The sequence below is a fragment of the Sus scrofa genome, chromosome 13 (genome assembly GCF_054392235.1).
Source record: "Sus scrofa isolate SSC_HxYL_T2T_F1_AM1 chromosome 13, Sscrofa_HxYL_maternal_Yorkshire_Landrace_v2.0, whole genome shotgun sequence".
NCBI lineage: Eukaryota > Metazoa > Chordata > Mammalia > Artiodactyla > Suidae > Sus > Sus scrofa.
In genome coordinates, this window is record NC_139395.1 from 192,470,620 (window position 1) to 192,490,248 (window position 19,629).

Below are 19,629 nucleotides of genomic sequence, written 5' to 3' on the forward strand. Positions count from 1 at the left end.
CAGCCAGAGTGAAGGATTTCATTCCATTGCCAAAACTCTGCTTCTGCCCCCCTGTGCTGAATAGAAATGGACAGAGTTTTGGGCGCAAGAGAAAAAAATAGCTTTATTTCTTTATTTCTTGCCTTATTTCTAGGCAAAGGAGGACATAGCAGGCTAATGTCCTAAAGATTGTGCCCTTCCTTGAGAGAAATTAGGAAGCAGTTTTATAGTTTGGGGGTAGAAGATAGGGCTACAGATATGGATCAGGGTGGAATGAAAGCTTTCATTCCTCTTCAAAGTGGTGTTTAGTGGCTCCAGGACTGGTTCTGGTGGTCCTCCTCTCTGATTTTCATTTGTTGGTGGTTTTAGTTTTGCAGAGGAATTCAATGATATTGTGATATATGTTCCTGGAAGAGAAACTGGGACCCTGCCCCAAGGCTGCAGTATTGTTTCTTGACTACTCTTCTGTCGTCTCTGTGTCTCTTCTCTTCCCTGATAGCAACTGTTTGAACCTGCACTTTGGAATTCAGGGAAAGTCATGGAGGCTAAAGCCTATTCCCTTAAAACAAGAAATGGGGGACACAGAAAGTCTGGTGTGCCCAGGAGTCCCTCAGGGTCCACAGGTTTCCCACAAACAAGCCACATCCTCTTTACTTCTGAAACTTTTTTTTTTTAATGATTTTCATTTTTTCCCATTATACCTGGTTTACAGTGTTCTGTCACTTTTCTACTGTATGTACCGCAAGGTGACCCAGTTACACATACATGGGTACATTCTGTTTTCTCACATTATTATGCTCCATCATAAGTGACTAGAAATAGTTCCCAGTGCTATATAGGAGGATCTCATTGCTCCCTTCTGAAACTTTAGACGTGAGGTTCACTCTGCCTCCACACACCTCTGATGACACACCCCTTCGTCCACTCTAATCCCCATCACACATGAAAACACATCTTACCTGGCTGATGGTCGTTAACTTTCAAGACACAGGTTTGGCATCACTCAGCCACTCTTCTATAAAGCTTTACCAGGCCCAAGATTGGTGGCCTTGGGTTGTTATTATTATCATTTAACTTTAATTGCCTACTTACTCTCGGAAACTGCCTTTAGATTCTGAGGAGGAATATTATATTCTTGTTTTCACTTGTATTCTCAGAGCCAATCACAGTCCTTGAAGTGCCTGAAAAATACGTGTTGAGGTCATGAGGAAATGAATGATTGAAGTTTTGACTAAGTGAACAGATATACGTATTTTATGGTACCTCCCCTACAGCAGTACTCAGTTAAAACTCTGTCAGTTGGGAACTATATAATCATGACAAATCATTTGTTCACACTTTCTCAGAGAAGCAGCTCATAATCAGTGGCTGAAATAGGTGTGAGTTCTCATCTGATTTATTTATTTATTTTTTTTCACCTAAAGAAACCATGGGAGAAAAGGAGATATTTTTAACCACAGCCAACATATACCCCCCCAAAGCATGAAAAAAATAAGAGAAATAAGAGTGAGAGTTTCCCTAGATGTGAGTTTATGTTCGTGTTGTTTAGGTTCATGTCTCAAGATTAATATATCTGGGGTTTCTGCCTGATACAACTTTGGCTCTGGATCCATTTGTAGGAGACTGTTGGTTCTACCCTGGTTATATTCATTTCTGCTTGGGACCTTTGGGTGAAAGTAGGGATGATTCTGTCGGAGCATTTTAATCCTACTTGCTGCCTGTCTCAACATTCTTGTCAGCATCTTGTATCCTAAATCTTGTGACATGATACAGCTATGATAGATTCTACTGGTACTTGATATTGACATTCTCCTCTGGTGATTTTAGAACCGCCCTGACGCCCTTTGGAATATCTGAAAACAAATCTAATAGTTTGCCAAGGGAACCTGACCAGACCCTGAGGTCAGATTGAGATATAACTAGGAAAATATAAATAGATTAGCCCTAATTATCGGAATAGTTCAATGTTCCCTGCCTATTATTCATATCTCATTGTCCCTATTTATTTCAGCTTTAGTCCTATGTTTATTCTGTTAATCTGTTATATCTTTAAAACCTGCAGATTTTATAAATCTTTGCTTTTAAGCTTTGCCTTCTTAAAAGTATGTCTCTTATTCCTTGTCTCCATATGATAAAATGTCTTTCTTTATTCATTTGTTTCTATAAGGCTATTGATTTTGTGGTAAAGATGAAAAAAATTGTATCTTACTTTTATTTATGTCTACAAAATGTAACATTTCATTTTGAAATCCTAAGTCATAAAATGTGTTCTAAAAGTATTCAGTGGATATTTGAAGGTTTCATTGTAATAGAAGAGAGCAGAAGAGCATTTAAATAACATGAATAAGATTTCTCACTAAACAATGACATCATTTTGAATTAATTTCTTGATTCATTTTTATGTATACAAATTGTTCAAACATGAAAGGTTTGTAGAGTTCAAGAAAGATGCAAATAAATTCTGAATAATTCTTTATGTAAAGCTATACCTTCAAAGAGTACTAATTATTCATTGATGTGGATGTTTTGATATAACTTCTTAAAAAGTTGAAGTCACTCTTAGGAAAGACAGCAGTTTTCTTCTGTATGAAAAAAGATATTGTTGACATTGCAGTGTTAGTGGGAGTGTTGTATCAACACAAGAGCATGTCTGTCAATGGACATTTAGGTTGTTTCCATGTATGTGTAACTGGGTCACCATGCTGCTGTACTGTAGAAAATTGACAGAACACTGTAAACCAGCTATGATGGAAAAAAATAAAAAAACATTATATTGATAAAAAAATAAAGTTTATATGGAAGGATTGTAAAAAAAAATACAAGGACATGTCTGACACAGTGTAGATGTTCTAAATAAGGTAGCTAATTTTATTTTTTATCATTTTTTAAAGTTTTATTGAAGTATAGGTGATTTACAATGTTGTGATAATTTCTGCTGTAAGTAGCTACTTTTAAAAATTCACAATCTTTTACAGTGACAATTTATTATAAAATTGTCTTCTGTGATTACCTTGAGAGCCATTTTGTTAATTTGTTGAATCTGTGTCTTTATTTTAGAAAATAAAGATATTTATTGGTATTTTATTGAAAATAGAAGTTATAAGTGCCTACTATAAACATCTAAATCTATTTAAGGAAGAAAATGAAACTCATTTGTTCTTGTGCTACTCGGTGATTGTTATTTTTAACATGGTGATATATTTCTATTACTTTTGGTATTTAACATAATTAATATTTACTTTTTTCAAAAAACCTCCAACTGTTTTTGCACCTTTTCAACAGATGAACTTTAGAATTAGTGTTTTGATTTCCCACAAGGATTTTAATTGGGAAGGCATTTAATTTAAAATTTAATTTGGGGAAAAGTTATATCCTTACACTGTTGATTCTTCCCTTTCCGGGACAAGATGTATCTTTGTCTTTCCAATTTTTTTCCAATCCTTTTTTAATCCTCTATGTTAACAGTAGTAATTATTTTTGTTACAGAGACCTTAAATATGCCTTTTTGTAGAACAAAAAATATTCTTGTTTTATTACTGTTGAGAATGCATACCCCCCCACCCCATGCAAGCATGGAATATGGAAATTCCCAGACTAGGGGTCAAATCAGAACTGCAGCTGCTGGCCTGTGCCACAGCTGCAGCATCATGGGATCCGAGCCACGTCTGCAACCTACACCATAGTTCATGGCAATGTTGGATCCTTAACCCACTGAGCGGGACCAGGGATCAAACCTTATGGATATGATCAGGTTCATAATCCACTGAGCCACAAGGGAAACTCCATTGTATTTGTGTTAAGTATTTTTTCCTAGACACCTTGCTCTACTTCCTAATTCATTTTTTTTCTTCATTTGATTGACTTCAAAATCATATCATGGGAAGATGATACTTTTATCTCAGTCCTGAAAAATTTTTAATTCATTTATTTTTCTTAAATTATTGAAATAATTGATGGTGTTAAAAGGCAATATTGAAAAGTGAAATGAGAGCAAATATCCTTTTTTTATTTTCAAACTTCCAAATATTAGAATTAGATACTATTAAGAAAATAGAAACTATTAAAATATTTTAAAATATTCCTAATTTGTGATAGATAGATATATATATTTGTTGGTCTTTTTGTCTTTTTAGGGCTGCACCTGCAGCATATGGAGGTTGCCAGGCTAGGGGGCCCAATTGGAGCTGTAGCCACTGGCCTACTCCAGAGCCCAGCAACACAGGATCCAAATCGCATTTGGACCTACACCGCAGCTCATGGCAATGCCGGATCCTTAACCCACTGAGTGAGGCCAGGGATTGAACCCGCATCCTCATGGATATTAGTCGGGTTTGCTAACTGCTGAGCCATGATGGGAACTCCTGTGGTAGATATCTTGATCAGGTTCAGAAACATTACTTTTATTTGTAGCATACTATGATAATTTTTTATTCAGGAATGGGCCTTGAATAATTATTTAAAAACTTAATATGTTGGAAGATGATCATATGTTCATTTCTTCCTTACTCATTTACATACATATGTATGTATACACACAGACATAAATATATATATTTACTGCCAAATCTTAAATTCTTGGATAAATCCATCGATCACAATGTGTTGTTTCTTTAATGTACTGTTGGATTTGCTCTGTGAATTAGTTAAAATACTTAAGATTAAAGTATTAACAAATTCAAATTGATTCAGACAAGAAGGGAAATGTATTAGCCCACAGAACAAGAAGTCCAGTAGTATTTGCTAAAGATTCGATGAGTTAAGACCTCAGTAATGTTAAAAGCCCAGATTGTTTTCATCTCCCTGCCACAACTTCCTCATTGTAGTTATAGGTACCATTTTTAGTGGCCACATTCTATTCTGTTTCTTAAATGAACTGGAATTTATTGAATCATTAGCTTTGTATTGTCCATTAAAAATTCACCAGTTGATTTAAGAAAGAAACAGAAATTTTTATTTGAATGAAATGGAGGATTATAACCTGGGAACAGCCAGTCAGATAGCTCTGAGAACTTTTCCACCCATTAGAGGTCAAGCACATTTATATAAGTTTTTGACACAGAAGGCTGTACATTAAATGACTTATATTGATAGTTTCCATAAGCCAGGGCTACACATGCAAAGCATGTAGTGGGTCATGGGTCACTGTGGCCCTTTACGAGATTAAGGAGGAAGGTTATCTTCAAGGAGTTGTCTTGTTGGTGCTGGGAGAATGTTGCTCTTTATGGCTGAGCAGGTTTTTCTGTCAGTGTGTAGGCTTGATTGTGTAATGCAAATACACAACGTACAGCAACAAGGAGAGAGGAGGCCAAAGAGCAGAGAAAGAATTTTATGTTTAAATTTCCCTTGACTTTTCTTAAAATATGAATTTTTATTTTATCAGCTGTATAAATTTAGGTTATTCAAATAGTTTATACTTATGAATGATGTTGGGAAAAATGTGGACTGGTCTTCTCCACATTCTACATTTTTTCTCAAACTCAGAGCAGTGGAAGTAGAGCGTCAAAAAGATATGAGCAAGTTAAAGGTACAGCCTGGAAATAGTCATCCTTCAGCAGCTGCTGTGTTATGAGAATACTTCTACTGCCTGCTCTCTCACCATCACCAGAATTGAGTGTTATTAACAAGGAAAAGCACAGCAAAAATCTGTGATTATAAGAATATGTATACATGGATGCTAATTAGACAATTTCCACTGCTATGTCCTCATGTCCATTCTGCATAATTTTATCTCACAGAACTTACAGTGGTTTGGAAATTACATTTGGTTTTATTTTATTTCAGGAGAAAACTTTTCAATGAACAGGGACAATTGAACTAAATTTTTGGTGATTCAGAGTCTTACAGTTCAGTTCCCTTTTAATTCGTTTGTTATAAGGACCAAAGAAAATTAATGTAAAAGTATGGGTAGCCTTTTCCACCTTCTAGACAATGATCAGGAATTTCATGTGTAAAGACCTGAATAGGAAGAGAGGGAGGGAAAGTGCCGTAGGCTGGAAGAAGGAGCAGAGTGATCAGTTTGGATGGCGGAGGCAAAAGAGTACAAAATATGTCAAGGCTGAGGATGGCAGAGGAAAACAAGGGGGAACCTAAGAGGTATTTCCAGGGATTATGATTCCTTCATCTGTGAGACTGAACCACATCATTTTTTAAGCTTCTCGTACACATTTTGATTGTGCCTAGCATGGCCATTATTAAATCCAAGATAACAAGTCCATTTTGGCCAGCATTTTAGTATTTACTGCTCACTACTCAGTTCTTCCTCATTTCTCATCTGTAGCAGGGATGCTTCCTTTGAATTGCACATCAGTCAAGATAATGAAACATCTGTGGAGCACCAGTGGTGGTGCTATCGTGAGGGAATATGAGGGATGTACTTAAGAGCACTCAGCAGAGACCTTCTCATAGTGGGAGAAATCAGGGCTATTTGCCCAGCCTGAATCCATTGCCCACTTTCTCCATCCTAAGAAAACCTCCATTTGTTCAGATGGTGGTGACAAACTACTCATCCCCTTTCATTTTGGAGGAACTGGATCCATCCTCAGTTACAATGGTGGTTCAGGATTTTTTTAAATAAACAAGACATGCCATCCTCCTTGTTATTGAAATCCTAGCTGTGCAGAGTTAGAGAAAGGACCACATTTCCTGAGTGAGGGAGAAGCTCCCCTTCTATTGGAGGTTAGTAAGGAAGCATATCTTCATGTGCTGCTAAGAGCCTTTCTATGATCCCAAGGGATGAAGCCAACAATGTGAACAGCAGAGCAAAGGGATGGAGAGAACTGAATCCCTGAGGACATCGTTAAGCTACTGAATCAACAATGCAGGACCTCTCCCTTCCTCTTGACTTCCTGTTATGGGAACTAATAACTTTTAATGTACTTTTAGTTGGAGTTTCCATTATATCAGTTGGGATGCTTTCAGTTGTAACTAACAGTTAATAATTAAATAAGAAAGTTTTGATAGTTATTACAGTGTTGCTACCTGGAAGCCTTTATTTACTGCTATGTAGATATGGACTTTCTGGTGTGCATTATTTTTAGTGCAGAGGATAACATTAATTTTCTTCTCAAGCACCCTTGGGTTTGTATTAGCAGCAGATACTTTTTTTGCAAAGTTACCAGCACCTCGTCTCCTTCTCCTCTTCCTTTCCACGGCTTAAATGTTACAGTTTGAAAGTAAAATAAAACCTAAATGTTAAGGTGAGCAGATTTGAAAGACAGTACTCTCTTGTTTCAATGAAACTTGACTATAATATAGACTCTTGATAAATTGAAACTCATTTGATTTGTGTTCATGGTTTTTTTTTTTTTTAAGGGTTGCACTTGTGGCATGTGGAAGTTCCCAGGCCAGGGGTCGAATCAGAGCCACAGCTGCCCAGCCTACACCACAGCCACAGCAACATGAGATCCAAGCCACATCTGCCACCTATGCCACAGCTCATCCAATGCCGGTTCCTTAAACAAACTGAGTGGGACGAGGGATCAAACCCACATCCTCACTGATACTGGTTGGGTTCATTATTTCTGAGCCATGATGGGAACTCTGTGTATTAATGAATTTTTTATTAGCCAATTTGTTGGAAAATTAATTTCTTGGAAAAATTTATCTTTATGTATAACTGGTTTGAATTTATAAGATCTAAAGTTTTGACAGGACATGTCCATATTTTTAATCGCTGTTAAAAGCATGATAATCAGTGATCAAAAATTATCAGGCTTCTCAATATCCCTTAAACTTAATTTTTGTTATAAAATATGAAAAAAGAGAACTCTGATAAAGTCCACTTGATTTAGTCACCAATATGGAAAGACTCAGTAAATGTTTTATGTTTTACAAAATAAAATGCAAAATTGCAAAGTGTCTTGGTCTGAACATTTTATTTTGTAAAATAGAAAACATTTTTTGCTCAGTTTTCCTTTTATGTGGTAGATAAATTATGCAGAGAGCAAACTAAAACCTTCAAGTATGTAAAAATGAACAGTAGGGCGTATTCTTTCCTTTTTATAACCTTGTGTTTCCACCCAGGAAGTATTCACCTTCATGCTCCTCCAGTAGAAATTTGCATTCAGGAGGAAAGCCAAAGGGGTCAGAGGAAAGGCAGGGGTTCTGTGTTAGAGAGATTATGTTTAGAGTAAGTACCTGGTAAGGTTATCTTCTAATAAACTTGGATTTTAGCTGAGAACCTCTAAATCTTATTCATTGCAACAACATGGAAAAGGTACAAATGGTGAACAGATTAGTTTTACACACTTAAAGGGTCCATCTGGAATGAAACCAAAAGACAATAATATGCAGATTCATGTGACAAAAACTCTATTTCTGGATTACAGTACACTGAGCAATGAAAGAATTCTGAGGTATCCAGTCTCGGTGATGGGCCAGATCATCATAGGATCATCTGATAGAAGTAAATCAATTTATGGAGTCTTAAAAATAAGAAGTAGGATGTTATTTGTGTGTTTTTCAACATTCTCTTGAAAACTGTTACTTCATATATTTTGTATATTTGTGTGTAGGTGTGTAGATTTTTCAGGTAGAAAAATCAGGGCCCATGCCTTATGTCTTGTGTTCACTAATTTGTGCCCAGCACCTAGAACTCTGCATAGGACTGAGTAAACACTATATGCTTGGACATGAGTAAATGTAAAGTAACTACATGTGATGGTGTCAACCCTTTTTCTATTATAATACCTGTAATGGATGACATTCACAAGGGCACTGCCCTGTGGTGGACATATGCTTATATTGTCATTCAAAAAATATGTTCAGGAAAGTAAAACACTAAAATAATATCTGATCACAGCAATCATTAACAACACAGTGTCTTGGCAAAAATAAGAGTCTTCCAATTATGTATAAATATCTGTGCTCCTTGCAAGCCTATTTTATTCATTAAAACATGCATATGCTATTTTATAAAAAGAACTTGAAATTCATTTGATTTTACTTGAAAAGAATTTGCATACTTGTTTATTAGGAGACATTTTCTGCACACCTCACAGTCTCAGAAAGTCGCAGCCAAGCTATATATTTGCATGATGTGTGGAACAGTGTGGCCTAGTTTTTCCTCAAATGTGAGCTCTAGGCCCATGAACTGCATTTGAATTAGTGGGATTCATGATTTTATTTTAGTGCCTGACAATGACTTGGTTTAAATAGTCTTTACCTCAAGAGTTGATGGTTCTCAAATTATAATCCAAATGTTTTGACCTTACCATCACTGCAAATATGTATGAAATGTAAGGAAAATTTAGCCCTCAATTTTCTGATTCATTTACTCATCAAACTATCTTATTAGAGACACTTCATATTCAGGAAACTTCTTAGCAAATTATTTCCAGCTTATTTCATAGTCCCAGGAAGTTGACACTTATTAACCCAAGCTAAATCCCTATAGATTCTCCTCTGTGTGTAATTCAGAGCTCACACAGATTTTCTGTTGCTACAATTAATAGGGTGGTGGGTCTCCAAATCCTCCCTAAAACATTTATTGTAAGCAAATCAAAGCAAATTTCTGTCAGCTGTTCATTCCCAATCCCCTTCCCCTCCACTCATTTAAAGGAATAACTTTTTTGTTGTTGTTCTTTTTGTCTTTTAGGGCCATGGCATATGGAAGTTCCCAGGCTAGGGGTCCAATCGGAACTGTAGCCACCGGCCTATGCCAGGGCCAGAGCAATGCGGGATCTGAGCCATGTCTGTGACCTACACCACAAATTGTGGCAATGCTGGATCCTTAACCCACTGAGCAAGGCCAGGGATCAAACCTGCATCCTCATGGATGCTTGTCAGGTTCGCTACCACTGAGCCATAATGGGAACTCCTAAAGGAATAACTTTCAATCCTTGCTGTTTCTGGAACTATGATCCCTAATATTTATCTCAATCTTAGCTCTTTCTTTATATGGCTTCTTTAAAACCCAGTATACTCTGTATTTCTTAATATTCTTTTATTGTTGGTGACATTTTCCTCTTTTCCTTACAAAGTAGTATAGCTCTCCTTTTACCTTTTTTTTTCCCTTAAAAAGAGAATCTAGGCCCTCGTTTGTCCAATATAAATAAAAATCATAACAATTTCAGTTGCACCAAGAAAAAGGGCACCTGTACACACAAAGGAATTTGATTTAACTGGTGGGAAGAATTAAAGTCACTTGACAACATGTTAAATCCAGATTGAAAGTCATGTGATAAAAATTAATGAAAGAAAATGAAAGACATATTCTGGGTCCCTGGACTAAGGTGACATGGAAGGGAGTGGAGGTATATATTTGTGTACAGAGATGTGAAAGCATAATTTCATGAAATGAAAATCTATAGGATTTTTATGTAAATTCTATAGGAAATATGAGGATAGGGATGAAATGAGACAACCACAGTTAACTCTCAATTTACCAGGGTATTAGGGAGAAGCAAGTTTGTGGTTTGCCTGAAATCAATTGTGAACAGACCAGATAAGCTCTAGGCATATACAGGCTGACCAGCAGTGTTATAAACTGCAGGCAATAAAAATCATAGAACATGCCTTTTAATATTTTGGAGATATTGTGATTTTAAATGAGAGTAAGAGAGTAAAGTGTTGAAAAAGATTATTTTATAAAAGTCAGAGCAATCCTGTTTTTGATCATGTGCTAAAGAGCACATGCCAGTGTTGGGAACATGGGCTGTGTGTCCACAGAGGCACAGAGCCTGAGATTCTTTTTGCAGTGAAAGTAGGATGATGGATTCTGTTTCTCTTCAGACATCTACTTCTGAGTTCAGCTCTTGCCCCTCTTTCATTGAGGTGTAATTATACTTGATACATGCACAGATCTCAAAAGTACATTTTAAGGATTTTGACAAATGAATATTCCCATTTAATCGACTCTTCCATCAAAATGTAGAACACTTCTATTATTCTAAAATATTCCCAAGTGCACTTCCTATAAATCCCCTTTTCTGCTCCCCCATTCAGACTTAATTTCTTTTCTTATTTCCAGGTCTATTGACTTATTTTGCCTTTTGCTGAACTTCATATAAATGGAATCATACAGTATCTGAGAGGGTGTCTGTCGTCCTCTGCTCAGCATAATTTGTTGAGATTCATCCAGATATCTTAGTGTTCACTTTTTTTTGCTGAGTAGTATTCTATTCTATGGCTATACCAGAACTAGTTTATCCATTCTCCTCCTAATGGGCATCGGGTCACTTCCAGTTTGTTGTTACTGCTATGGACATTTATGTGCACAACTTCTTTGGGACGTCTCACTTTTTAAGATTTTTTTTAACATGTCCCCTTTGTCGTAGTTGAACAAGGGCCAGGCAAAGATCACCAGACCTAAATGCAGGAATTTGCAAGTGTTACACCATTTGAAAAAAGAGTTTTTGCAAATGTAACTACATGAAAAATTTTGAGATGAAGATTTCTCTGTATCATCCTAGTGGAGCCTAAATACAGTCATACCTATGAGAAAAGCTAAGGGAATTTCAAAGGATGCAGATAAGAGGAGGTGACAATACATGTCCAGGAAGGCCAAGACTCGAGTGATAAAGCCTGCAGCCCAGGAAGACCTGGAGCCACCAGCAGCTGGGGTAGGAGGTGGGTAAATAACAGATTCTGCCCTGGAGCTCTGTGAGGGAGGGTAGTCCTGTCAGAGTTAGGATTTCTAGCCTCTAGAATTGTGGAGGAACATGTTTTTATTTTAAGCCACCAAGTTTGTGGTAATTTGTTGCAGCAGGTGTGGGAAACGAATATAGCTCCTGCCTTGCCGGCTTTTGATTTGGAATTGTGGATGTTGTTTGGGGAAGGAGCTATGTCTTTTCATACCCACTCTAAACTTTAATTTTTGAATTTCATTCTTAGATAACAATAATTATATTGATACGAATCATATTTAGAAAAGCTTGAGTTCCCACATTTCTTGTTTTATAAGGAGGAAAACATTCCTTGCCATGGTGCTTTTTTTTTTTTTTTTTCTTAACAGTACAAGCAAAAATGGATCATCCAAAGAGAAAATGATGGGATTAAAAAAAATACTGCAACACACCAAGGTAAAAGAAAATTTGAGGCAAAGACTTTTGCTCTCAGTAAGCTGACATCCTTGTTTGTCTATAACCTACATCATTTTAGTTAATCAACTACCACTTTCTGACTCCTCAGGAAAATACTACTACTAGGTTTATTGGATGACTCTGGAGAGTGGCCACAGGTCTTTTGTTTTATCATTAAATTCAATTCAACAATCCATAATTAAGCACACAGCTTCTAATATATGTGTGTCTCACTGGCAGAAAAAGGTTGGGGTAAATATTAGAGAGATCCAGAGCCTAATTTCTAGTTGTTACCACTCAACAGTAAATAGATTTGAGTTATATAAATGATGGAACCAGAAAATATATCAAATGACATTTTTACAAATGAAAAAATTCTCTGCTTCAAATATGGTGAACAGTACTGACAATGCTTTCTAAAACTGTAAAATCTATGTAAGTATATCTACTATGATTTAGGGGGAAAATGCTGTATTAGTCTACTTAGGCTGCTATGACAAAATGCCATTGAATGGGTGTATTAAACAACCAAAATATATTTACTCACAGTTCTGGAGACTGGAAGTTCATCAACATACCAGCAGGGTTGCTGTCTGATAAGAACTTTCATTGGGTTGCAGACAGCCACCTTCCTTCTGTGTCCTCACATGGTAGAAAGAGAAGGAAAGAGAGAAAAATCTTTTTTTCTCTCTTATAAGGCCACAGTCCTATAGGGTTAAGTCTCCAGCCTATGATCTCATTTAACTTTAAATACTTCCTGAAGACTCTTTCTCCAGATACTGTCACAATGGGGATTAGGGTTTCACCAAATGAAACTGGTAGCAGGGGGCACATAACTCCGTCCGTAGTACATGCTTCAATATTGTCTTACTTGAAAAACATTTACCTACACACACAAACAAAACGTTCAAACTTCCCTCATGACTCATAATGCCTGTGTCTCTTCAGGGCTAAGCCCCTTGAAGCTGTGTTGGTTATCGTGCTATAGCTTCCATTGCTCTCCTCCCATCAAGAGGAGGAGGCTTGAAATCAGGCTTCCTATCTCAACACTCCAGTGATCATTTTAGGCAAATGATACCCCCAAATTTAATTGGCATTTTTAAAAAATCCTTTTTTGCTGTTCTTCTTTTACATTTGACGCTGTTGACTTTTTTCCAACTTGAAAGATTCTTACTTTGGCTTCCATGAAATCATTAGAATGATTAACTAGTTAGTCTATTACTTGTTCATAATATAAACTCAGTAAATGTTTGTGTAAGAGAATTGGTAAATTGTTTTGCTAATTGTATTAGTTTCTATCTTCTGTATAATCTGACATGTTTCCAAGTGTGAGCATATAAAAGTCACGTACATGTTAATATATAAAAGAGGTCATTTGATAATTTCAAGCTACTTTATTTTTTCCTAACTGCACTTATATTTTGTATAAGCCAAAAGTATCTCAATCATATACAACACAATTGTTTTCTATATTTTCTCTTTAAGAATGGTATTTAAGAGACAATGTTGACTAAGTTTATAAGTTAATGATTTTTAATGAAATTGCCATTATTTGTTATGCTAGTAGAAAGACTGGCAACTCTTATTTAACACCTTAATATTTGAAAAGTTATATTTTTATTAAAATCATAAAGATTTATTCCAACTGAAGCTTCATGTGATTTGTTTAGTTTTTATTAGTATGAGTTAATCATATTGTTTTGAACTCAACTATTTTCTAAGTGGTTTATATATTTCGAATTATATTACTTTAGTTTCTTAATCCTCTAATTAAAATAACGTTTGAAATATTATAAATGTCTAAATATCTGTAACCCAAAAATGAAAGGCATTTTTCAATCTTCATACTGTTTTTTCTATGGTTCAATATTTTAATTTTCAAAAATCTTGAACAATTATTTAAATTGCAAAATACTTTCTAAATAAATGACTTTATATGAAGAATTTTAAAAAGTTTAAGATTATTTCCCCAAAGTTGTCTGGGTAAATTTCCAGAAGATATATAGACTCTAGATACAGGATGAGAGTTTGAAAAACTGTGGCACCTCTCCATTTCTGAGAAAGTACATGTAGGTACAGATTACCCAAATCCCTAGTTTCAGGTTTTCTGACATAATCTGGATAAAATGCTTGACAAATTTTCTTTAAAAATTGTGAAATACACATAAAAGAGATGAATTAAAACATACATATATACATATTTACATATATTTAACATAAACATAGCAATCAATAATTAAATAGTCCTTAAATTGTTAGCAATCAGATTAAGAAAGAAAACATCACCAGTATATTAAAATTCCACTCTGTGTATTTCCAATATGGCACCCACTTTCCTATATTCCAGAGCAATGGTTATGCATAATTTAGGTTATTGGTTCATTTCCTTTTCGAACATAATCCTGTTGGATTTTTTCTGAAGGAAAAGAAAGACTGGAGTTTCTGCTGTGATGTGGTGAGTTAAGAAGCCAACTATATAGGCTCAGGTTGCTGTGGAAGTGCCAGTTCGATCCCTGGCCCAGTGCTATGGGTTGAAGCACCCAGCATGGATGTAACTGTGGGGTAGGTTGCAAATGCAGCTTGAATTCCATCCCTGGCCCTAGGAATTTCCACATTCCATGTGGCCACAAAAAAAGAAAAAGAAAGACAAGAAATGGGTAGTTCAACTGAAGACAAGGATGAAGAACATTCCCAGGAAATTAGAGAAAAGAAATATCGATGAAACACTCATGTAGCATGCCAGAAAATCAACCATTTCAAATTAGAACAGAAGGATGGAGGATTTAGGAAATAATATCTCCAAGAAAAAAAAATAGTGAATCAATTCATAGGGGAATTAGAGGAGTTTAAACTTCTAACAGATTTAGAGGAAAAATAAGGAAAATTGATGCAGTTATCAACTGCAAAAAAATAATATAAAGAAATATAATTATGTTATACTACACAGATATCTGTAAATAACATTTACAAAGATGGAAGTAACACAAATCCCAATTATTACTCAAAAAAGAGTAATGATGTAATACACTTGGTAGAATGTAGAACTCGTGGGATTTTATGTGCTTATGTGTATCTACACATTTGTCCATAAAATGTGAACTATGAATGAGAGCAGGAAACTTGTCCACTGTATTAGGAAGTCGATAAACTGGAGGCAAAAAAAGAAAAGCCATAAAAATATCAGTTATCAATATCTAAATACTATTTAAAAATGGCTAAAGTTTGAAAATAACATTAAATAAGAAAAACATGTCAGTTATCAATATCTATATAAATATAAGTAGAAACAGCAAAGGTGTTAAAAATATTTGTCTCTCTAGAAGGATTGATTACAAAGGATAACTATTTAACATTTAAAACTATATTCAGGGATTCCACAAAATGCATTTTCTAAAATGTTACAATATAAATATATTTATATTCATAAGCTAATGTTTATTGGACACTTACTAATGAGTATATGTAAAATGTCGGCCATCATGAATAGAAATGATTTGTTTCCCTAGACCAGTTTTTAACATGAAATATTCAGTAAAGACAATTATCATACACTCTCTACAGAGCCTTTATATCATTTTATGAGAATATTTGCATTAATGGTGATGTTACACTATACTATAGACATAGAAATGTTTGCATTAATATTTCCTACTCATTTTTATCTTTGATAGTCTATCCTTACCCTCTTGTATTCCAAGAACAAAGTGTGTATCGTCAGTTCTCCATAGAGTAGAAAAGAGAAGTAGAGCCTAAACTCTAATTCTTTTTCACCCTTAATTATGCCTACTGCCTTCCTATACAACTCAGAATTTCATTAAAAAGGATTAAAATTTTACCATTTTTGATGTAATAAGTTTTTTGGTGAAACTAATATTTATAGTTTACTCAAATTACTTTCTTCCAAGTTCATCAGTTCTGGGCAACTGACTGTAGCATTCATATCTAGTGTCTTTGTTCCCTCTGGAATTAGATTGGTTTACCCTTTAGAAAAAGCAGTGATTCAGAATAATCCTTATTAGATTCTAAAATATTTCTGTTAGGTCAGTGTTTCTGTAGTTATTAAAGTCATATTTTTGTTGTTGTCCCCACAGCACACCCAAGATGCAATCAAAGATATGAGTGGTTTTCTACTAAAATGCTATTGATTATTTTCATAAATTTGGTGACAAAATAATCCAAATGTAAACAGCAAATACAAGTTTCCTAACTTTTCTCCTCTTTATGAAATATTTAAAATCCTTACTTAAAGAATATTTGAAGCCCCAGAATTTATTATAATTTTGAGTTAGAAAATACCCCATTAACTAGATGAATAGGCCTTTTCTCACTATTGATCTCTTTCACTTTGAATAAATAAAAAACAAGGGCATCTGCTTATATGTACCCAAAGCCTTGTGTGACTTCCAAGTACTGAATTATGTATTCCATATAAATGGATTTTTTATGGGTTATTTTTCCAATATAATTCCCAGCTGAATTCAATTTTCATGTAAGTGAGGAAATAGCTATCTTCACTTAAGATAGACAGCTGTGTAGGATATAAAGGAAAATTAATGCATATTAGTAATATAGATGACCAAACATCTCATCCATATTTGGATTAATATACTAGGAGAAGTGCTCACTCATGTAGTTTATGAATGTGGTAATCAAATGTGACCAAAATGCAGTGCACTATAACAGAAAGTCTTGCAAAATAAAAACATGTTCAAGATAGTTTAAATAAACCCATAAATATATAGTAGTTTAAAAAAAGGAAAGTACATGATTTTAGTAGGACATTTTTATTTTCTGAGAACAATGTTATTAAGGGAAATTGATTATTCTTATTCTATAAGATGTCTTTTTGTTCTATCATAAAATAAAATATGGTATAAATGAACTATGGGTTTAGAAAATATGTCATTTGAAAGTATTCTAGATTTCAAAAAAAGAATATAATTTATAAAAGTGATTTTCCTGTTTGATATAACTTATGTCCGTGTGCTTTTCTCTCAGTTCCCAGGTTTATAGTTTTCCTTCTGATGGGACAATATTTAACACTCGATATTTTTTAACATCATGATATTTGTATTACAATTACATTACAATAAAGTATCAGTTTCCTTGTGATATAGGTTGTTAGTACTATGAAATCTATCACTAAATTTACTCCTTTTTCCTTATTCAAAATTTATGTAACTACTCCCTTACATATAGATTTAATCAATTTTACCATCATTGGCAAATTAATATTCCATTTTCTGTTAGGTACATATCCCCTTTATATATTAGTATGTTTTATTATATATCATTTATTTAAATCTTTACTATTGTCTTTATAACTTTGGATGAGGTATTAAATAAGTACAATAACTTTCAATAATATTTTACATATTAAATATAATATTTCTCATGCATCAGTTGCAGAGATGATGCCCAGAATGTGTATCTAGCATCATTGCTACTAAGTAAACTACATGATCACATCATATTATGTGTATAAACTTTATAGGTAAGTGGACACTTTGTTATGCAGAGAGAACATAAACTTCTTCAGTTATTAAAGCAGATGTATAACTGTGACTATCAGAAAGGCAATTTTGTTACATTTTAAACAGTTTAATGAGCAAAATAATGCAGAATGCTTAAGAGATACTCTTCTTTCAAAAATAGAAAGTTAATTCTATAAAACTTGAAGGATTATTTGAGCTATGTCTCCTGTATTTTATATAGAAAGAGTTGTCCTGGTATAATGGTAAGAATGGTTAATGCTAACTTTATGAAGGTATTGTGGAAAAGTTAAACTGCTGTTCACATAAAAAATGTTCATTATGAAATGGAAAAAAAAAAACCTGTTATTTGTAAGTAAAATTCTTTGTACCTTTTAATCATTTTAAAGAGAGCCCAAATGAAGACTAATAATATAAATGATACCAGTGATTGATATTTATAGATGCTCCAGGCCAAGCACCAATAAGCCCTTTCAGGAAGTCTTCAATTTAATATGTGGTCATGTTTGGGTCTACCAACAATAGCTAAAATTCTAGTGCCTAAAAAAGATGACTCACATTTTCAAATACTTGGAAAATTTATGTAACTACAATCTATGCCTATTTAATTGATTGTGTATATATAGATGGTTAACTCTTTGTCTCCTTTGGGCTCCTAACACTTTTTTGATCAAAAAGCAAAAAATTGAACACTCAGTTAATTGAAAAATCATTGAGAAATGCTCTTTTGTCATGATGGTAGAGTGAGCACAAGCTATGATGCAACTCTCTTGCAATGATGGAAAAAATATAAAGAGGGAGTGAGAATTAAAATCAAAGAGCTGGTATGACTAACACAATATATTCATGGCCTAGTTAGAGAAAAGAAAATTGGCATGAATACCTTCAAGATTAGAGAAAAATCCCAGTTTTTATGACCATGTCAGAAACTGAAAATATAAGATTCAGTCACGCTAGCTCAGTTCAGACATCTTAGTTTTGTTTACTCTCTGTGGCTATTAGAGGAGAGGCGTAAGGAATGAAGAAGGCCTGGGCAGCAGAGACAGAAGATAAAAGCACAAGATTGAAGCTTTCACATCTTCCTGATTACGCCACAGAGGTATGGATAAAAATAGCTGTGTAACTTCATATGTAAATATTCATCAAGTTAAAGATTCAAAAATAAATTGCAAGACCAACATTTTGTGGATGCTCAGAGAGAAAAACCATCTGAGAGAGCCATTATGAAGGCGGAAAGGCTATAAAATTTATTCAAAAATGGGGATCTGAGCTTCACATTTCTAACATGAGACTGAGAAATGTGCCATCATTTTTGTCTATTAGGCTGCAAGGTTTGTGTACATTAGCTTGGAAATAATGGTAACAAGACTCATGTGGAATGGACTTTGGGAAACCCTAAGTCACACAAAGTGTGGGTTGCTAGAATCCCTCTGTTTTTAAGTTGAAGATCTCTGAGGGGCAATTTCCAGATGCTGCCAGAATGAGATTAAAAAAAAAAAAAAGAAAAAATTACTTTACAGATGCTATGTCTCCACAAGTAAAATTAAGGTCCAACTTCTTGGGGTCATTTCCTTGGAGATGAGGTAGAAATCCTGTCAGGCTGCATACCCCTGAGAAGGAAGAACCTCTCTCAGGACTAGAGCCGCTTCCTTTCTGAGACTAGGAAAAGACATCACTATCCCAGGAGAGAAATCACAAGTCACCGTCAGCTTCTCTGAGACTCTGATTCTCTAGGCCAAATGAAAGGAATCAGACCTTTAGTTTTTAAGAGGAGTGGTATGCAAATAACCATTTACTTGACAAGAGTGTGTGTGAGGAGTTCCCGTTGTGGCTCAGTGGTTAACGAATCCGACCATGAACCATGAGGTTGTGGGTTCGATCCCTGGCCTTGCTCAGTGGGTTAAGGATCCGGCGTTGCTGTGAGCTGTGGTGTAGGTTGCAGACTCCTCTCGGATCCCGTGTTGCTGTGGCTCTGGCGTAGGCCGATGGCTACAGCTCCAATTAGACCCCTAGCCTGGGAACCTCCATATGCTGCAGAAGTGGCCCTAGAAATGGCAAAAAGACAAAAAAAAAAAAAAAAAAGAGTGTATGTGAAAAATTCAAGTATTCCGGAAATACCATGGTAGAAACCAAGCCAG

General features: G+C 34.9%; 1 long non-coding RNA gene across 2 annotated transcripts in view; it reads left to right on the forward strand.

The window, feature by feature from the left end:
• Positions 1–14,712, forward strand: part of LOC110256462 (uncharacterized) — a 133,021-nt gene extending 118,309 nt beyond the window's left edge. The window contains exons 3-4 of one of the 2 annotated variants that reach the window (XR_014824976.1): positions 11,391–11,547; positions 11,933–14,712. This is a non-coding gene — a long non-coding RNA (uncharacterized LOC110256462). Of the gene's footprint in view, positions 1–11,255; positions 11,548–11,932 lie in introns of both variants that reach the window. The other variant, XR_014824978.1, reaches the window with a different exon arrangement.
• The last annotated feature ends 4,917 nt before the right edge of the window (positions 14,713–19,629 follow it).